Raw genomic sequence first — 15,053 nt, forward strand, 5'->3', positions numbered from 1 at the left:
GACTTGGTGGCAGAGGGGAAGGCAGAACAGTTGAATCAGTTATTTGGTATTTATTTGTTTTTCTCCATACCTGAGGATGAGTAAGAAAATAAGTCATGGGTACAAAATGAAGCAGCATTTGAGAATCATGAGATATTGATTTGAAGCAATAGGTCCAACAGGTAGTAGACCATCAAAGCCTGCTGAGGTCCGGTCACATTATAGGACTCCTGGGCATCTGAATTCAGAATAATTCTGAAAGCAAATGTGCTGTAATAAATATGTGCAACACTTGTGTTTTATGGAAAAATTCTGTTGCCTCTAGAAGTTCAAATGGCATATGAATTTACACTTTTAAAAATTTCAGCCCGTTTTGTTCTATTCCCCAAAAGAGCTGATGCCTCAAAAAATAAATAAATAAAAGTACCCAGGCAAATGTTCTTGCTAGAAGAAGGTCTGAATCAACTTATAAAATCTGATCAACATAATGGTTTAATGGAAATTTAAATACAGTTCTGTGTTTTCCCCAAATTTTAGAAAGATTTCTTTGAATATGGATTAGAGAAAATTTATTTAGTTGTAAGACTGTAGATGTGAAGGTGAAAAACAAACAACAACAAAAAACAATCGTGCTTATTCCAAAACCAAACAGTGTTGTTGGAAACTGAAGTACACTCAAAGGGATCAATATCTACCTCTATCTCTATCTACCTGCTCTAATGTTGGCCCAGATTAACGATGGTGGAACTAATCTGGATTTCCACTGATGTTTGCTGGATGGCCTTTTAGGTGGTATCGAAGATAAATACCTGTGACAGCAGGCGTGTTGCTTCCTGCAGGATGCATTGGACCAATGTCCATTTTGTGTGTCAATGCTCAAGGATGGCACTACAGTTAAGCAAACTGCTTTTCATTGCTTTGTTGGTTTTCTATCACTAGTTTTGATCTGTAGTTACAGCTGTCGTGGGATGGGAGCTGGGAGTGGACATGCAAACCCACTGGGCAGCTCTGTGGCTGCAGAAGTTCTCTGTGACGCCCTTGTGTACCTGACGTCTTCTATATTGCTTTCTGGAAAACAAAGGGAAATTAACCTCCTTAAGGATGCTGAAGTATTCATTTCCACATGAAATGAAAGAGAGCCATGTAATATTTTGTGCAGTGGGCTATGTGCGTACTGATATTATGTGATGCTGCATTTTAGATTTTGCAGTTTCTGCACTGCATGTTATTCCATACCTACTTGTGACGGACATAAACATTGCAGTTCTTGTGGGTCGTGTAGTGCTTGCTCCAGTTATGTGCAGACAGCTCTGCCTTTTCAGATGATCTCTTCTCTTGTACCTGCATTTGTTTGTATTATCACTGATGCAAGAGGAGTTTTCTGTATGGAAACAGGAGAAAGAGGCAGGGGGAGCTCTTATTTATTTGTTCGTTACCTAAGGTCCCGTCTGTGCACTGTGCGCTTTTTTTCTTTTCTTTTTTCCTCTCCTTTCCTTGGTAAATGACTGAACTTGTTGTTGTTTTCTTTTTTATTTTGGAAACTATATTTGTGAAACCGCAGAGGTGTGTGCAGTTAGAGGTATGGAAACTTAGGTGCTGAAACAGTCCAATTTGGTGAAATAATACAATTAAGAGAAGTCTTGAGTATAGACCTGCTCCTACTCCAGTGCTTCGATGTGTGAATGACTAAGGGCAAAACCCAAATCCTATTGTTAAGGGCAACTTCAGATAAGCAAGAAAAGGAAGATAAAGTGACAGCAGTCATCTCCTTAATTCAGACAACTTACAAATACAGTGGCTATGTGCAAAATGCTGCAAAAGAGACTGATGTCTCAACAGAGTGTGTGCATGTGTGTAGGGTGAACAAACTACCCACAGAAATGACAGTAGTAAGTACAAACGTATTATTTCTTGCATCAAGAGTATGTGAAGAGATTTGCAGATAAATGAGAAATCAAGATCGATGCCCTGGAGACTACAATCAGAGTAGTCCATTGTAATTCATTTGTTAATTTATAGAGAGAGACTTTCAGGGAGTGTCACACAATGCCATTATGCTCCTCGGGGCTGACTTTTGCATTTGGGTATCCATCTATCACTGAAATCACTGGGATATGTGAGCTTTAGCAGCAAGATAGCTGACTAGCCAAACCAGTTCCTTCAAAAGACGTCCTTATCTTCCTCTAGCACAAACTGCGTTAGCTTGTTAGCTCTTCAGAAACCAGCCTACTGAAAGGTTTACTTCATTTCAGGGAGGATGACCATACCTGCATCAAATGTAGCAATATCAATAGTTTCAGTGCAAAACCAAACTCCTGGATTAGTCCAAGTTTCGGTAGTATGTGTGTATCAGAGGGTACAGTCACCCTGTGCATGTGAGCATTGCATCAAAGAAAAAACTCACATGCATTCAAAATTCGGTAGTCAGCATGTCGTGGTCTACACATTAGCGTTTACAGGTACGAGAGCTCATGTCAAATCTCATGTTACACTCTGGTCTGTATTGCCAAAGTGCTTGTGCAATGCAAGAGTGGTTGTACTGTCAGAAGTACTTTGACTTGTAGGACTTTGCTCTGGGGAGCCAGAACTGGCCGTACCCACAAAAGCATCCTCTAGCCAGTCTACGTGAGGAGTGCTTTCCAGGGTGACTCAGCTCACAAACCTGATTTAGACCAGTCAAAAGAGGGGGGGATCTCTTATTCTCTAAAAGTGACTGTCTAGCTACAACAATTGTTATTTTGGAAATGTGTGAATTGCACTAGAAATCTTTTATTATTTCTCAAAATACCATTCTGCTGTGCTGCTCTCCTTGAGCCCCTACTATTGAAAATGCGGTTATGTCTGTCGGGGCTCAGCTGGCACAGAGACTGCACGCAATCTAGCTAGGATTTTGCTAGTTTTAACAGAAGGTGATTGGGAAGGTAGCAGGGCTTTTATTTGCTCCTCAGTGGAAGGCATGTTCCAGCTTTTTGCCTCCTGGCTTTGCCATGCAGTAGCTGTGGAAGGTGTGTAGCCTCTGATGAATGCTCAAGCAGTAATTATTGCCGGGATGAGTCTAGTCACCTGTCTTGCTCTCACCCCAGGGTCAGCTTGAGCAACGTGCCTGGCTGTAAGTGCAGTTTGAAAAGCGAGTGCAGAATTTGCTTCTCTGGGTCCTATGCAAGGCTTCACCCAGCGCTCGGGACGCGGGCGATGACTGAGCAGGAGCTGCTGCTTCGCCCAGGCTGCATGACGTCAAAGGCTCGGGCATGACGAGGGATTAGCTGAGAGGCCCTCGCCTCTGGGATGTGCCCTTCCAACGAGGCTGATGCAATCAATGCCTGGCACCCCTGGGTCCAGGTGACAGGGGTGGGATGGAAGCCGGGTCAGGGTGATTCATTAGAAATCCTCACACCGCTGCTCCTCGTTTGTACCTGCCAGCTCCGGAGAGCTCGTGAAGCACATGAAGGCATGGAGAGCCAGCAGCATGGATTTATCAGCTCTGTGAAGGTGGGGGTAGAAAGCATTCAGGTCAGCTTTGCTTTGCCAGGAGTTAATGGTACCTGGGATGGGAATCCACCACTCGATGTTTCCTGGGGATGCGGACGGTTGTTGTTCAGCTTGGTACAGTATCTGCTGCCCCCACTACATATGTAACAATTTGGCTTTCTCCTGTGCAACTTGGCTTCCAGGAACATGTCATTAGTAGGTGTAGGATGAGATCTAGTATCACTCCTGCCCATTCTGGTTCTCGATATGTTACTTCCTGGCTTCCAACTACACCAAACCGATCTGTAATGTTTTTTATTTAGAGCTGAATTTTGCTGAACTAATAGCATTGAGTAATAATGTACTTTATTTCTTCAGAAATAGTTGCAGAGCATTTGGCATGAATATGGGCAGCAGAAGTCATTCCTAAAGGAAATGTGGAAAAAAAGATGTTCCATATACAGAGAAGTTGTGTCAAAACAAATGTCTATTCCTGCTGAAGCAAAATTGTTATGTATTGAAAGGGCTATGATGTGCCCTAGTGATTTGTCCCACAGAGAACATGTATGTGTAGGTCTGAGTCTTGTGCTCCCTGGGCTTAATAACGTTATTAAGGGTTGCTCACAGGGAAGAAGCATGAGAAATCCTTATTAGTTTTCCTGTTCAAACACGAACTTTCTGATGACCACTGAAAATACAAGGAGACATGAGTTGACCATTTGGCTAAGCTGTACACTCTCTACCATGTTGAGAGAGCAATCGGTATGTATGTAGACTGTAATGGTGTGTGAGCTTTCGTTTTGAAGTCTTAATGCAAAGTAGGTTTTGCCTGCTGACAGATCCATGCAAGGCAGATGCAAGGTTCCTCCTCCTGCTGGTGTGCCTTCTCCAGCCCGGCACATCAGTGTACATGAAAGTAAACATCTACGTGTTCACATGCATGTCTCGCTATGAGAGTACATCAAATCATGGGTGGTTTTTGTTTGTTTCAGTGGTTGAGGGAGGAAAATAAGAATAACTTCCAGTCAAACTGAAACAAATATATTAGGGTGGTTCTATTGAAGTGAAGAAGAAAAAAAAATGAGAACACTGAACACACCAAAAAATATTTTAGGATAATCTGGAAGACCTGAGACTATTTCTTTTCTTTTTAAGTTGGTTAAAAAAGGAAAATCAAATGCTATTTGAAATGAAAATTTGCAGGTTTATTTTGAAAATACCAGAGCACCACTTAATTTTCTTAAAACTCCCTCCCACTCATTTTTTTGGAGCAAGGTGTGTTTGCTGCATTTTTGGCTCAAATTAATGAACCAACTTCAATTCTATTCTTCCTCCCTGAAAAACTGAGGTTTGGGGGTTGGAATAAACTGACATTTGTGTACAGAAAAAAAAAGCCTTGTTCCAAACTGTGTGAAGGTTAAGCAGAGGGATAAATATAGTCTGAAATATTTGTGATAGCTTTTCTATTTTCGTAAAGTAATAATAATAAAAAGCTTGGTTACCTGTGCTGGCATGCCTGTGTGTGGTGCCTGCACCGAACCATGTCACCATCCATCCGGAGGCTGGCACAGCAGGGTTTATTGGTGTCCCAGCAGTAGGACAGGCCTTTGGGCAGGCAGAGTGAAAGCTGCCAAACAGTAGCAGTGCCCCAAGGGCCAGCAGTGCTGCTGTGTGGGTTAAAAGCCTTCTGCATGTAGTGGTTACTGCTCTGTGGTTACTTTATTTTGCAAAGGTTCTGTGGGAAGGGCGGGTGCTACCCACCTCACCTCCCAGCTGTGCCCTCCACCTCCCTGTCACCTGCAGAAGCTGCAGCTTTGCCAGCCCCGTCTATCCCAAGCCCCTCAAAAATAAGATTTGACGTGGTACCAGCAAAGGCAGTTTTGCCAGAATATCTCAGTCCAGGTTGCTAGAGTAGACAGCTCCTCTGGCAGAGCAGGGTGACGCTAGGCGAGATGTTTTCCAGGGAAAAGTGGAATGAAGGAAGGAGAAGAAGATATAAAACAGCCGTTTTGATGACAGGATAGTAGTGCTTTAGCACTTGGATTTTACAAGAAGAAAATTATCAGTTTGTGGGAACTGGGTTTGTGTGCGTTTTGTAATCAAAACAGTGGCATAATCCCTGATTTCCCGTCACCAAATGCAGCTGTAAATATGAAGATAATCAGGGGAGCCCTGGAAGTTGAACGCTTTTGGCATTGGGGCACCACAAGCTTACATAGCACTTCTGCTAGGTAGGGAAAGTATTATTTTGCCTATTAGGACCCGCGGGATCAGAGCCATGGAGACTTTGAATGGTTGCCTGAGGCAACACATCTGGTCACTGGCAAAATTGCCTGTTGGGATTTTGGCCTCCCGCCCTGTGCCCTAGCTGATGATGAACACTGCCTGTAGTTTAAGGTAACCAGCTTCCTACCTGGGGGTGATTCACAAGCTTTGAAATGACATCTGGTGCAGAGCATCCTTTCCTCTCCTTCCTGAAAGCTACTCTGAGCCTTTTTCCCCAACAGCTCCTTGTCCCTGGAGGGATGCTGGCCATAACGCACACAGTGGCTGGCCTGGGATGTGGTGACTTGTGGTGGCATGCATCTGGCTTGGCTTCTTGCTGCCAAAGTGCACTTGTTCTCTGCCTGTGCCTGGCCCCTTGCTCAGACGGCATGAGGAAGCCCCAGCAGGTACTGAAATAGCAGAATGAGGTGGTAGCTGCAAGTCAAAATGGGCTTCAAGTAGATACCTTCTTGTGAAGTCTGAATTGTTTCTGAAATCACTGTTTTTACATAGCTGCAGATCAGTTTTAATGCAGTGTTCATATTTCTGATGCCCAACTGAAGAAAAAAAAAAAGCAGCTTCTCACTAGGGATCTGTATTCAAACTCTCCTCCCTCCCCTAAGATCAGGGAGACATATGTGCACTTCTGAAAGATGAATTTGATTTGAATCTAAGATAGTAACCAATACTTTTTCAGAGCTGTATTTTTATTACGGCTGCATGTTATGATTCTCTCTTGCTTAGCAATTCTCTGATCTTGGAAATACCATTGCATGTAATTAATTCAGTTTTGAGTTAGTCATTGATATTCTTAAAGTTCAAAATGCATTTGTAGAACAATTGTGTCTTCTGAAGTTCACTTGGGAGGTAAGACTAAGGAAGGAGGCAGGGTTTAAGGAGGAAGCTTGTTTTAGCAGTTGGGTCAGTTATTTCACCAATGCCTTTAGCAAAGAAGCAAGAGGCTGTTTGCACAAATCAGTAACTAGTTCCCATGATTCAGATTGAATCACATAGTTCAAGTCATTTGAATAAATAAATGACTACTAGTAAATGAGACAACCTCTGCAATTAGGATGGCATGCTGCGTATTTCTTGTTATTTATTATGTGGCTTTCAATAGATACGATTAAGTTGGGTTACATTTGGAATGCTAGGTGGCATTTCAACACAAGCCACTTAACCAAAGCTTACATTAAAATGAGATATCCATTTGTTTTGTACAGGTGGCATTGCACTGCATCTTCAACACTTACGTTTTCCTCAAGCAGACACATAACAGGGAAAAGGATTCCTCTAGCCAAGCGCACCTCCAGTTTTCAGTCGTACCAGGGAATTCTCAAGCAGGTTCTTCCCAATCATTTGCAATTTGCTGCAGTCTTTGCTTTCCTTCATATGTTCCTGGGCTGTAAATTCCAGTGAATGGAGAAAACGGCTTTTCTCAGATGTTGCGCATGGATTACATGTTATCCCTTGTGTTTCCAAGGGGATATGCTTCGTTGGTCACCTCAAACTTTTGCTGTTCAGTTTGGACTTGTGACAAGAGCATAATTTTGTGTAGAATATGGAAAAAAAGGTCTTCTTGGGTTTTGCTTCCTAATTTTGCTATTTTGTAGCTTGCATTGATTTTAAGTAACTGTATTGTGCTATTGAAAAATCCCATGTGAATCTGATGTTCTGAAAGCAGTATTTAAAAAAAAAATATTGTCACTTAACTACTCTGTCATAAGTGGTAATACCCTATAAAAAACAATGCTGATAAGTTTAAGAAAATATGTCATGAGCTAACTATGGCAATTAAGTAGCTCTGTTTAATGGTGCTCCTTGGAGATATGGCAGATAGGTAAGATTTGGGGACCTCCTGACCAGATCACCATCTGCTTTATTGAGGAGAAAATTTTGGTGTTGTTTCTTTCTTTTTTTTTTTTCTCACTTTACACAACATAAAAGATATTTAAGAGATGAGGGATACCTTTTTGATAAAAGGCCTTTCAAAATTATGAAGATACCAGATCTTCAGTGCCAGATAAAAATACCATTTTGTATATGTGATCAGTCTTTCTTTTACAAGTGGAAGTTACTGTTGCTCTTACCTGAAAAGTCGTGGCAGGGAACTTTGCACAAACTATGACTTTGGAAGCTGAAAGCAAAACAAAACTTCCTTCATTTCCTTTAATCGTTGGTAAGAAATGGCTATGGTAGAAACAGGTATGACTAATATTTGTCAAGCTTACTTCTGATGCATTAAATCTGGAGGTACAGGGATCGTTTACTGGACTCATGAGGACAGGAATCTCTTCCCCCCCCCCCCCTTCCCACAAAAAAAAGGGTGAGGGATTTGTCCTCAAGTCCTGGTTGGCACTACCTTGTCAGGAGCTATTGAATAAAATGTCCTTCTAGTCAAAAGTTCTTTCATTTCTGCAGTGGATTTTTCGTTATTGTTTTTTTACCCATTTTTATTACAACTTATTTCTCATGAATGGAAACCTGACATTCTCAGTTGTTAAAAAGGATTCCATATGTTTTGCTGCTCTTAAGACTAGTCTTGCATGGAATCCCTGCCTTTTATTTTTCTTGTCTAAAAATAAATAGAAAAACTCAAGTGAAAAAACAATGAGACCAGAACAAAACAAACCATTTTTTGGGGAAACTGAAATTTTAGTCACCATAATCCCAACCCTGGAAGCTGCTTTATCAGAGCTGGTGTATTGGGCATAAATGGCAAGGGTTTGGTAGCAGGGGGAATGTAGGGGTGGCCTCCGAGAAGAGTCCAGCAGCTGCCCCATGTCAGATCAGAGCCAGCTCCAAATGGCCCCAAAAGGGACCCACTGCTGTCCAGACCCCATGGCGGAGCAGATCTCCACGCTGCAGCCCGTGGAAGAGCCCCTGGTGGAGCAGGTGGATGTGGCCTGGAGGAGGCTGCGGCCCATGGAGAGCCCCCGCAGGAGCAGGCCCCGGGCCGGAGCTGCAGCCCGTGGAGAGGAGCCCACGCAGGAGCAGGGGGTCTGGGGGGAGCTGCCGCCCGTGGGGGACCCGTGCTGGAGCAGTTTGCTCCTGACGGATAGACCCCGTGGTAGGAGCGGCAGAGATGAAATGTTAAGGACTGACCGCCGCCCCCAGTCCCCGTTCCCCTGCGCCCCTTGGGGGAGGATATAGAAGAGGGTGGATGGGCGGGGGGAGGTGTTTGTAGTTTGCTTTTAGTTCTTACTGCTCTAGTCTGTTAGTAAGGAGCAATAAATTATATGAATCTCCCTATGCTTAGTCTGTTTTGCCTGTGACAACAATTGTTGAGCTATCTCCCTGTCCTTATCTCAGCCCTTGAGCTCTTTCCATCGTATTTTCTCCCCTTTTTTCTTTGAGGAGGGGGAGTGAGAGAGCAGTTGTGGTGGAGCTCAGCTGCCTAGCTGGGTAAAACCACCACAGCTGGACCATAATTTAAATTGCTGGGTCTCCAGATGAACATGGGTTTTGAAGCAGAGTGATGTGTATGGTGCTGGGCCCTTGGCATTTGCTGAAAGGCAGCATGCTGTTGAGAAGTGGTGGAACTTGCTTCTCAGAGCCAACGTAAGGCAGAAAGGTCACTCCCCTGAAAACAAGCTCTCACAAAATCTATTAGCCCCATCTCCCCATCTAATGCTGGAGACCTGCGGTAATGCGAACAGAAGAAGACTTAGGTTCAGAAAGAACATACTTCCCTCTTCATGTTCAATATTTGCCTGGTATCTGATAGCTCTCAGTGAGACGGTCCCTATTGAAGTGCAGCAGCTGACAGCGCATTGATCACCCACACAAGTGGAACAGTTAGTGTTTGGTTTTCTAATGAAAACATCCCTAGCTGGTCTTTATTTGCTTGTACTTACTGAGGACAGAACACAGGCTTTTATTTGAAGTTTCACTTGCAGAGCTGTGGAAAGCAAACATTAGAACAGAGCCCATGTCTTTGTGCAGCAGGCTGAGGGAGGTGCAAGGCTGCATCAGCTTGGTGTTTGTCATGGCTGCTTTGCCTAGGTAGATACTGGTGCTCCTACTGCTTCCCTGAAACCCATGGCAGAAGTTCAGTCCTCGGGAGTGGGAGCAGGGGCAAGTCCTTCACCACAGACCTAGAAAAAGAAGCATGCAGGTCATGTTTATGCCATGTGCTTGGCTTCCAGTCTCTGTTCCACCTACCTGGAATGGAGGATAAGCAGTTGAGCTGCAGCAGTTTTAGTTTGGTTGTAGAAGCAAATGTTCTGCCATTGGTAGTTCCTAATTTGACCACTTGCAATGAGGATACTTGTAGTAGGAGGCTGAAATCCAAACTTCAGCTTCTTCAGTGATCCCTCATAATTTCTTAAAACAGCTGTGTTAAGATACATGTCCAATTACTAGATCAGTTTGATATTTTTCCTTTTGCTTGGGTTTGGAAAAGATTGTCATTGATATGCTCTCTCAATTCCTTCTGGTCTTCAAAAAGTAATTAAGTGTTGAGCAAAGGTATTGTCAGTCTGTTTCCTTCCTACTAAGCTCTGCAAGGTTCATGTTAATGATTTTTTTTTATTATTTCAAGGCTGCTCTTATTTTCTCTCTCCCGCCTTAATGAGGCAGATACCATAGGCAGCATCATTTTATCACAGTTGCCTGTGGCAGATTAACTAATATAGCAACATCTTTTCTGAAGTTTTAGTTAATCAGTGTGTAAGGTGCTCTCATCAGCATACGTGGATAATTCTCCCTGACACTTACAAGATTTGTCAAGCATGGAAAAGGAAGAACAGAGCCTTTTTCCAAATGAGGGTCTTTTTGATTTGAGGAGCACCAATCTGTTTTGCACCATTGAGCACATCATAATCAGTGAATTAAGACTAAAAATAGCTAATTAACACCTTCTCTCTTTCTTTTGTGTCTGGTCATTAGTTACTATGAACCACATTAATTCATAGTAGCATACGGCATCAAAAGTGCCAATGCCTAGCTAACATCAAGAGCTAAATTCTGTGGGGGTTCTGCAGAGGAATATTACCTCTTAGTGTGTTACCTGTTTCCCACAGCTGCTTCCTCATATCATGAATATGTGTGCTTGTATGCTCAGCTCTTGTCTGTACTTTTATTTTTATTCACTACATATCCCATGAAGGGAAAATCTGAATTAGTCATTGGCACTTGAAAGGGACTCAGGCTATTTTTTCCTGCTTTAATGTGATACTGAATGGGTCCTGCCTATGAGCTAAACTCAAATACTGTTTCAAAGGCTTGGATCATTTCAGAAATAGCAAACATAACACTTCTGAGTAAACAGACTAGTTATAATAGACAGGATTAGAAAATGGATTGTTCTGGGCCAGTGCTGTACTATTGAGAGTGATGATATCGTAGTGGTAATCGCACTGTTGGACTTAATGGCCCATAAACTTTGATAAAAGCTTTTGTAAAATTGTCAGCAATAATTCCATCCATTGTTAGATTGCCAAAGGACTTCTTCAGCCCCTGAATAAATTGCTACTATCAATTATGTTTTTATAATTATATAAAATAAGACTTTCACTCTAAAGGCATAATAATTCAAATAATAATAAAAAAATCCAGTCAGCTTAAAATTAATGGATCATATCCACAGTTGCTGTAAATGCACAGAACTTTTTCACCTGGGTGGGGCTAAGGTAATTTTTCATCTGAAGCTGTAGTCCCATGAATTTCCTCTGTCAAGCCCTTTAGATCAGCAGAAATAGAAAATGCCATTGCCTGTGTCTGAAATAGAGAGGATAATTAAAAAATAGTTTTATTGTAGTTCTCTTTTGTTGTTCATTTTCTCTGTATATTTTTAGCATGCTGCTTACTAGAGCATGAACATTGAAAAGGAATAATTACTTTCTTAGCCTTCAATAAGCCATTCACTAAAAAAAAAAAAAGCCGAAACACTTAAATTTTGTCTACAACTTACGTGCTGTGTCAACATATGGTCCCTTTCTGTTTGTTTATTTTTTCACAGCTATTAATTTCATAACCTTCCCTTTTTTCCCCCTTCATCCCTTCCACATGATTGGTTGTTGTCAGCCACAGCCTGATACAAAACGGAGTAAAATTCAGAGCAAGAAGAGCAGGAAGTTCTCTTGCGAGAGAACAAATAGCACAGGGTATTTAACAGTGCATTAAGCAATGTAGCTGTTGGACTACACTCATAATACAGTGGTGAGAGCATGAAAATGCTCTGTATGTCATTAGTTTAGCCAAGCAGTGAAATGCCCTGGCATTGGTGATCTTCAGCATATCTAATGCAGTGGCATTGCTAATGCAAAGCACAACAAACAGCTGAACGTGAGCTTTCCAGCCCTGCAGCACAGGAGAAGCTGCCTTACCTGCCTGTAGGTAGGGTTTGATTTTTGTATTCTAGAGAAGAGTTGAACAGAAATGTGCCTACTGCTGAAATGTGCCTACCCAGGGTCTGTCCTTTTTGTGTTATCACTTGTCTGTGTGTATTTGCTTAATTTTCTGTAGGGGGATGTAGGTAGGAATGTATCCTGAGGGAATATATTGTTCAGTTGGCAACCATGCTGCTTCATGAAAGCTTTACCTCAGAAAAATTACAGTTCCTAAAATAATGATGTTGACTGGTACACTAGCAGTGATAAAGCTTCTCGCTCCATTCCCACCTTCCTAGTGTATTTGGCAGCGGGTGGTAACATGGAATTCAAGGACAGCCCCAAAGAGAATCTGGCTCTCCCATGTGAGATTACGCAACTTTGAAGAAAAGCACCGCAACTACGTGCAGGGGAGTTTATGGAAAAGGTAAAATTATGGAGAGCTGGAGGAGAAAGAAGAAAATCTGGAACTCTTGCTTCTCTATTACAATAACGCTGCAGCAGGGACATGCATTGTCTACTGATGCTTGATCCAGCAAAACTTAGGCATAATATTCCTTTGAAGTCTATGGATATTTTGCCAGCCAGGACTGCAGGATCAGGTTTTTTTATTACTTTATTTGCCTAAGAAAACTCTTCTCATCTAGTTTAAAGGTGAAGCTGATATAGAATACCACACTATGTTATATGAAGATTATGCCAAAAAGTAATTCTCCTGAAATAGAAAGTAAGATTATAAATTATAATCACATCAGAAGGTACTGCGGTGTCCATGTTACAACTTTAAATGAGTCTTTTAACTGGCTGCACTTAAAAGTAAGTCTAGTAAGTACACAGTCTAGTAATTGCCATTCCCCTTTCTTTTCCTAAAAGATTGTTTCTAAGATACATTGTTGGATGGGACTGAGTGAATTCTTTAAGTTTGTATATGGTGATGTGGCTTCAGCCAGCTAACATGCTGGTTCTGATACTGTAGCAAAAAGGGGGCATCTCAAAATTTGCTGGGATGATCTTGGTTGAGTTGAGTGGCATTTCAACTCTGGATGTGTTGGACCCAAGACTTCTAAATGGAAGTTCTTGCAGAGAATTATACTTCTGTATACATATATACACATATGTGTGTATATATATAAAAGAAATCAAATTATTTTTTTACTGTAGCCCTGAAACAATATGTTAATGTGCTGTTCTTAGTTTATGCAGGCCTCTGGCACTCTTGCTTTATAGTTAAGAAAAAATGATGTTACAACAGCAACTGCTATACCACCCAGTACTTAAGGAGCTCCTGTCAATGTAGCACTTCAGAAAGTACATTAGACAGACTTTTAAAGTGCATGAAATTAAAACAAGAGCAGGAGCTTAACGCTTGCTGAATGCTGCAGTCAGACAGCATGAGTTGGTTCTGAAGTTGAAAAAAGTTCTGATGGAGAGAGTTAGCAATAGCACCAATTTAGCTACTTTTGCAAATGCATTGTTTCATATCTATGCATGTGTCCGTTTGAAATCAATGGAGTTGCATGCAGGTATACAGAGCTTGTATAGGTTTAAGAGCCTTGTTTTACATGGGACAAAAAATATGTTATTTAAGGGAGTAATAATTTTGAGAGGCTCAAGCAGAGACACTTTAAGGGCAGGTACTTGGCATTTCTTGGAAATGAGCCTCTGAGCGTTGTTGAAAAATTTATGACAAATGGAAGTATCAGAAGCTGAAGCTGCTGGAAATTATGATTTATGGATGTGAATTTTGGGCAAAGTTTCATGTTACATATGTGCACCACTTGTGTTTGAGAGCAAGGAATGGTGTCAAGGTATGTGTATAATGATATTTTTCTGTCTATTAAACCCTAGAGATATAAAGTGGCGCATTATAAATGTTCCTGTACAATAAAATGCAATGCAAGTACAAGAGGTAAGAGACCTAGTAAAGGCTAGGAAAGACTAAACTAGTCTGGACTCAGTGAGACTCTACTTTATCACTGATAACCTTGTAGTGTGAGATTGACATCTTGCTCGGGAGTTTCCTTGTTAAGCCACTGTAGCATAGGAAGGCCTTCTATGCTAATGAATTTAGTACATTTCTTTGTATTCTTAATCCTCGTAAACTCTTAGAAAGAGCTGAGTATCTGTGTATTAATAAAACTATGCACTTATAAAAAAGCATATTTGGGATTATGAGAAATTATTTGTTATGCTCAGTAGCACAGTGTTTGCAAGAAGATTGATTGCAGCCCTCCTGTTGACTGTTTTCCCTCTCAAAGTTGTTACTATCAGACTGCATAGAATAAAAGTAAAAATTCAGTTTTCTGATTCTTGAAATAAAAACAGAAAAATGCCATACATCTATACTTCACAAGTGGTGTGTTTTCCCTATTCATTCACAGTAATTACTGGTCAGCATCTTTATTCTTTGAAAGTGTTTTGAAATCAACATATGCAAAAAAAAAATAAATCTGCATAGGTGCTAATCTATATATGCGTAAGAAGGAGTCCTGTTCTTTGTGGCCTGAATTTCAGCCTCCTCTACTAATGTTAACCAGTGAGCTGTTGCTGGTTGTTAGGTAAATGACGTGAGGGGCTGAAGGGAGCAGCTTGTCTACTGGTGTCTCTGCTTCTGTGAGGTTACTGTGTTTTCCCCAGTGTGCTCCAGGGCTGTTCCTGATGGTCTACTCAAGACCATGCTTTAGGATGGCAACACTGGGGCTTTCATCCTTTCTCTCCCATGAAGGTCATTAGTTGGATAACTTAGGAGGGAGCACTGCAGAAATCTGCCTGCCTCTTCTGCTGCAGCTGGATGTTCAGAGCTGAGCCCAAGTCCTGGTGAAATCTGGGCACAGTTAAAATGCCTGTGAAAATACAGATAATTCAATGTGGAGAAGCTGTGAGTTCTGTGTGCAAGCTGTGTTGGGTTGGAAGGCAGCCACCTAGAGAGCCAGGGAGGCGTGAACGCTAAAAGATCACTTCTGGGTGATTTCTCTACCTCTGCTGTTGACATATTCACTGTGAAACAAC

At 41.7% G+C, this 15,053-nt stretch overlaps 1 protein-coding gene across 2 annotated transcripts in view; it reads left to right on the plus strand.

Moving 5' to 3' along the window:
• The window catches only part of EGFR (epidermal growth factor receptor), a 158,678-nt gene that overhangs the window by 2,079 nt on the left and 141,546 nt on the right, over positions 1–15,053 (plus strand). The gene's annotated exons all lie outside the window — the stretch shown is intronic.

The sequence above is a fragment of the Anser brachyrhynchus genome (genome assembly GCF_964034855.1).
Source record: "Anser brachyrhynchus genome assembly, chromosome: 2".
In the NCBI taxonomy this organism is placed as follows: Eukaryota; Metazoa; Chordata; class Aves; order Anseriformes; family Anatidae; genus Anser; species Anser brachyrhynchus.